The following is a 6,843-nucleotide window of genomic DNA, read 5'->3' on the forward strand; positions in this document are numbered from 1 at the left end:
TGAACCCTAAAGGGGAAAGTTTTAAAGTGTGCTGCTTGTTCAGGTCACACACAGAGAATCACAGAAGCCTAGGTTGGAAGGGACCTCAGGGATCATCTAGTGAATCATGTGGTTAAAAAGAGTCCTTGGTGTGGTTTCTTCATCCAATTTATCACTTAATTTTTGTAGTTATTTGCTTAATTTTTTAGGAAATATTTTTTTTAATTAAGGATGTTGTTTTTCTGGAGTAGCTGTAACAAACCCAGGGGTCCAGCTTCTACGTGGTTAAGGCGAGCTGAGAGAGAAGCTTGACAGAAGCTTTAAAACTGTCTTATGATTCCAAATCATGAGACTGTCTTAAAAATAATTAAATTCTCTTGATTTGCTCTTTCTCTCTGCTTTTTCATCTTAAGTCATATTTTCAAGAACTATTCAAGAACTGCCATTTCTCACTCTCTTCTCTGCTGTTTTTTTAGCAAACCATGTAGTTCTCAGGTGAGCTCCTAATACCAGCAGTAATGACTTCTCAGTGACACACGATGACTTCTTGACTTTGAGGAAAATAACAAGAATTGACAATCTCTGAATGCTAATATACGGGAACAGGAAAAATAGTTTATTAAATATGAATTTTAGCCTGGCAGCTTTCTTCCTGTTAATGCAGAAATCTTTTTTTTTTTTAATTGCCTTGAAGACAAAACAATTATTTTTCCATCTTTATATCCAAAACAAATTACATTGTGTCTGTCAGGCAGCCTTGTGTTGCTGGAGTTTATTAAATAAAACACAGCATTCATTTCATGTTTTGGTTGATCGCAGTTCAAATTGTGCTGATTTTTTACCTTGAGCAACCGTAAGCTGAAAGGTTGGATGTTCTAGCTGAGAATAATAATAAGGAAAAATTGTCACTGCTCTTGAGGAAATGTGCATCTTTGTGTTGAGAATAAAAACTGGGTTTGGCTTTTGGGTTGCTCAAAGAGTCAGATGGTTTCTGGCATGGGCTGGATGTCACATTAGGTTTTACTTTCTGGTTTAAATGAAGGTTTGTGTTGAAAGAGGGCAGCTGAGCCAGAGCTCAGAGGGTCTGCACCAGCTGGGACGGGGCAGTGTGCCCATGTGCTGGTGCCTCCAGGGTGGATCTGCTTTGCCAGGGCTGTGTTTTGGCTGTGGAAGAAATAAGTCCCCTAACCAAAGTGATTACCACCCAAAATTAATCCTCCTTTTATCCAAAGCACAATATGTCTGGAGCTCAGGTTGGCAAAGAGGTCTTGCAGCACGTCACCCAACACTTCCCATACCTTATTTAATTATTTTGCTTACTTGGACTTTATGGATGCTCCTAACTGAGTCTGAAAGACTGAGGTTGCTATGCTTAGGTTTGCACCAGATTGACAAACTAGCAGAGAGGCAGGGCAGAAACATCTGTCTGGTTTTGAACCGTTACGATCTAGACACCCTTATCTCTGTGCAATTTTCTCACGTACTTCATACTATAAGAAAATATCTTTCCCAACTGAGCCTGTCCTTGGTTTATTCATGGCAAAATACCATTGCAAGGTGAAAATAAGATACTGAAGACTCAGCTCTTAGCTCTTGTAAGGAAAAGCATAATGAGAATCAATAGCTGGAGGTTGAGGCTGGACAAATGAAAGCTGGGTGACTAACTATGGGAAGAGATGAACACTGGGAAGGGCCAATTTGTGTCTTTTGATGTCTTTATACTGTTTCTTGATGCTTTTGTGAAGGCTGTGCTTGTCCCGGAGGAGTTACTGGGTCACCAGAAGAGGTAGGATGGCGTGGGATGGAGATACCAAGGCTGCAGGCTCATCCTTGGTCCCATCACCAGCTTTGGGCTTTGGCATAGGCAGACCTGCCCCATGTTTTAAGAGGATTGGCACTGATGTGGTTTGAGATCAGCAGTTTTTCATCATCTTGTCTGTGGTGTCCATGGGTGGCTGATGAAGGGGTTGAGAAGGGTGACATATGCTCAGATCTTGCTGGAGGGATCCACATTGGCAGAATTAGTGCATCTCCCAAACTGAAGAGAGCTGAGCGTGACTGATTTGGACAGTCCAGTTCACTCTCAAGGCACATCAGGGTACAGAAATTACTTTCTCACTCTTTGCGAAGAACCTCAAGGCAAGACATGGCAGTCTTGTCCAGGAATAATTTTTAACTGCTACAATAATGAAAAACTTAAATATTTTAAATGGTTTAAATTTAAAGGAGGGACTGGCTGGTGGATCTGTGATGTGTCCAGATTTAGGCTGCTGAGCTCTTCCAGCTGCCTGGGGCTGGGCTGGGACCGTGTCCTCCTGCATGGCTGTCCACTGCCATGGGGCAGCCTGATGTAGCCCTGGGATTCGTACAGCCCCTTCTGAGTCACCAAGGGGAAAAACCCTCTGAAACATCTGAAATTAAATAACTCTATAATTGCCGTTATATTCGATTGTAGTGATCATTTAAAACTATTCCAGATGTTTAAGCGAGACCAGCATATTGCTGCTCTGTAGCTTGGAAAACATCCTTTCGCTCCAGTTAAAGCTATAAAAAATAATCTCATGGATGGCAACCATCTACGTGGTTCATTTCTGCTCTGCTCCACTAACCTTGGCTAGCTAGGAGCACACAGTGAGAGGGAAGGAGAGTTTTACTTGTGGTTTTTATCTGCTTTCTTCATTATAAACCCGGGAAGCTCAAGGGAGCTGTGGCTCGGAGCGGGCGAGCCCTACTCTGGGAGCTGCAGCCGGGTTTCAGAGCTGCGCAGCTCTCCATCATCAGGCAGCCTGGGCTGGTTTTCCCCCGCTGCCGCCTCGCCGGCTGGCGCTTGCTGCTGCCACCGCGCGCTTGTTAGCAACCGCTGTTTGTACCGAAACACTCTTCTTCATTAGGGTAAATTAACTAAAACAGCAATCAAGTCGGAAGGAGAGGCCTAGGTATTTACAGGCATGGATCTTCCTTAGCGTCTGGTTCGGTGCTGATTGATTCTTGGTGTAAAGCTGCTTTCTGCTGGTTGCCCCATGCCCGTGAGACGCAACGCGGTGCCCTGCAGCGCCTGGCATCACCCGTCCTTGTCACCCCCCGCAGCTCCAGCTTCCCCAGATGAGCTTCCCCATACCTCGTCTGTGCTTTGGGATGGCCTATTTGATTTTTCTGTTAATGACTCCCCTCCATCCAGGAGTCCGTAGGGGTACCCTTAAGCAAAAACCTCTTTTAAAAAATGCTGGGAGTGTGACAAGAAACAGAACATCAATGGTGATAATGGAAAAAAGAGAGCTCCTGTTGGTGTATTGATAGAAAGCCAGGAAGGGGCACTCATTAATAGGAAAAGGTTGGGTTTCCTCTGGTTTTCACGGCTCACAGAAGTAATTACTACAGAGAGATGCTTGCTGATGCCCTGACAGCACCTGGGTTGGGATGGCCCTGGCACAGGGGGCAGCAGCGCCCAGTTAGATGCAGGGGTTTCTATGGGAGAAGCCCCTTCCTCCTTGCCCAGGGGACATATGCCCCAGAAATGCAGGACTGAAGCAGGTTCCTGCCTGCTGTGGATCTCAGAAATAGTAATACAGACGATTTCAGGAGCAACAGCCCTCAGACCCCCTGCTTGCTCTGTGTAGGGTCTGCATGAGCAGCTGGGCTTCAGCATCACCCCTGGGGAAAGCCCCCAGGGCTCAAGGGGATGCAAGAGGCGGCTCCTGGCAGCAAACCCGCTGCGATCCCGCGCGAAAGACAGGAGAAAGAGGCAGAAACATGCTAGCCTGGCTTCCCTGCTGCCCCTCCACTTTTTCTTTTAATTACTGGCTCGGTAACGGTGAGGTGGATTTGTACGAAGAGACACAAGATACTGAATTTCATTACAGCTCCTCCAGCGGGCAGAGGAATGACATCAGCGGCGCGATGCGGCGCGGTGGGAGTCAGGCAGCAGCCCCGGCGGCTGCCGGCCAGAGGGATGCCTTCTGCCGGGGCTGCTGAACACGTTAATGTTTTCATTGCGACTGCGATTTGATTTGGAGTGTTGCGTGCTTGTTTTTACAGTGTTGATCCCCAGCTGGGCTGCCACTGTAAAAGCTGGCTCTGTCTCCATCAGCAGCCCTCCTTAAAGGGATTTAGAAGCCAGGAACAGAGCTGAGAGCGAGGGCTGGTCCCTGCCAGTCCCGGCACTGCTGATGTGGGTCCAGCTTCAGCAATCTGGCCTTGTGCCTGTGCTCTTAATTTTGGGCTCTTTTATTTTTAATCTTTCCATTTTTACCTCTACTTGGGCAATTCAAGTGGAGCTGTGGTTATTTTAAACTAAAATTCTTTCTAAATTAAACTAGTGATGTATTTCATGCTGACGACCAACTTGGTGTGTTGCATCAACTAAAAGAATAGGTTCAGGGATTTGTTGGGTTTTTTTGTGTGTGTGTCTTCATAGCAAAATGGAAGTGGAGGGGTTGAGCAGCACTTGTCTGTGCTACTTCCATCTCTGTTACTTTAACTGCTTGACCAATGTTGACACTGCTGTAAAATGGCTAAACATCATTATCTTCTTTGACAAATAAGCAAAACAAAAGAGGAAATATTTACCTTGACCAAAAATATAAGGCAAGGGTGCCACACACCCAGAGCTGGCCCCCAGAAGTCCTTAAAACCTAAACTTTGAATTCTAGTCTCTAGTGCAAGGAAGAGTCAAAAGAGCATAGACATGTAATCCAGTAAAATAATTAGCATGTACGTTAAGATTACCCTTTTTGCCCCTCTCCAGCCTTCAGAAGGGTGATACAGTGTGCTGGTTTACCTGCTGTTGTCTCTGGGGAGAGACTGGGCTGCCTGCATAAACCAGGGGAAAGGCAGAGGGAAGGACGGGAGAGATGTCAAACCTTCTTTTTGTCTTGCAGCTGGTGGGTCCCAATTCCTAAGCTAAAGAGCTAATTCAGTATTTGAGCACCAGACTTTGGGCACCGTGTCTGTGAAGGTGAGCAGTGAGGAGGTTTAGGTGGCTGAGAGCTCACCTTCCTGCCTGGATGAGGAATAGGTGGGAGCTGAAATAATGCATTCAGAGGTGAAACTGGAGCCGGTCGTGGTGAAGGCAGCAGATCCCTTGATATTGGGTTGTTCTAAACTTTGCCAGGGTTAATTAAATACCTCACAAGCAGTTGGTTAAGGCTGTCAGGGTCCCTTGGGATCCTGGAGCATCAGGCTAGTGAGAAACAGCTCTGGGGCTGGAGGAATTGTGTTTTCCTCCTTCCCAGAGGCTGGATGCATTTGGAGATAGCACCTGTAGCTCCTGCAGCCTGCAGGGGATGGAAACCCAAGTGCGCTGGTCTCCCTTTCTGAGATGCTCATGGGCATCCGTGGAGGCACATCCCCTCCCTTTAGACAGTAAATCCACCTCCCCACAATATCAGGTTTTCCACTGTCCTTCTCCCTTGTGCCTGTAGAAGGCAGTCCTATGCCTGGCATTTTGGTTTTCCACTTGTTTTCTGCCTTTTTTGTATGGGTACCAATGATTCCTCATGGTGCAGAGTAGGACTGAGTGCAGGATACTTCTGACAGATACAACAGTCTGTGAGTGCCGAGCTGCAAGTAATGCAATATGCATGAAGTGCTCCATTTGTGTTTGCAAAAAAAAAAGCTATTTAACCACCAGAAGGCGGGGGAAAGGGGGAAGAGGGGAAGAGAGACAATTATGCAGAAAGAGGTATAATCAATTTGCACGTTTTCAAAAAGGTCTAGTTTGTCATTGTTGTCTTGAGATGGCAAAGTAAAAGCCTTAAAAAACGTAACAATGCTGCTAATGCAGGGAAATGACAAATCAACAGATGGGCGAGCTGAGCAGGAGATGGGGAACGAGGAACTTCTGGTAATTGCTCTATGAGAGTGATGAAACCACATGAAATTAGTAAATTTGTTCCTCCATCAGTAAAATGGAGAAAGTAGCTACCTTACAGAAGTGCATGAGTGGTTAATTCAGTTGGGTTTTCTAAGGAAGCGGAAAGATGCTAAAAACTATTAAAACTCCCCTAGCTGCCCCTTGCTGAAAACAATATTGCTCTTCTACCTGCCCGGGGTCATCCGCAGAAGGACCCTGGTGGCTCTGTGCACCTTCAAGCGCTCATTTGTGGCGGCTGCGTCATTTTGCATTTGAAATGCAGATATTTATACCAATGCTCATGGCGATCAGACAGGGCCTCCCCCGTCCTTTTGCAGTCACGAGCCACAGCATGACCGAACAAATGAAACTCCCGAAGGACGCTGTGCTCACGGCTCTGGGTGCTCGGGCTGTTTCAAGGACTAATGTGCTGACCTCTGAAATCCCGGCGTTTAAAACGCTGTGGGCCGGGTGCCCAGGAACCGAGATTCGTCTCGTGTGCTGGCAGGTACTTCTGCAACCTTCCCTCTGGTTTTGACCCTGAGCCTTCACGAAGGGAAAAAGGCATCTTCCTGCTAGCATGGTATCTTCTCCGGATGAGCGTGAGTCGCCTGTTTGCAGTGCTAGGTAGATGTTGTTCTAGCAGTACGACTGCTATTGGCACCAGCGGAGTGGTTGCCTTGGGTTTGCGGCTCAGGGCTTTTTCTTAATTTTGGGTAATGGATTCTACTTTCAGTAATTACTGCTTTGATTAGATACACGTTTTCTGTAACGAATCTCACTGTCAGAGTGGACAAGGGCTGCCTTTGTATCACTGAAATGTTTAAACCTGGGTTACCCGACAGTCTCTTCTAGAATTATACTCATTTAAAAACTGTCTTTGCTTTAACAGCATGCAGGAGGAAATCTCTGTAATTACTGGGTTGTGCTTTCTTATTCTTTCCTCTGTGGATCCATACTTTTACACTGCAGGATGAAAGTCATTACGGTTTGCTCTGGGCCAGCCAGAAGAG

The sequence above is a fragment of the Phalacrocorax carbo genome, chromosome 7, assembly GCF_963921805.1.
Source record: "Phalacrocorax carbo chromosome 7, bPhaCar2.1, whole genome shotgun sequence".
In the NCBI taxonomy this organism is placed as follows: Eukaryota; Metazoa; Chordata; class Aves; order Suliformes; family Phalacrocoracidae; genus Phalacrocorax; species Phalacrocorax carbo.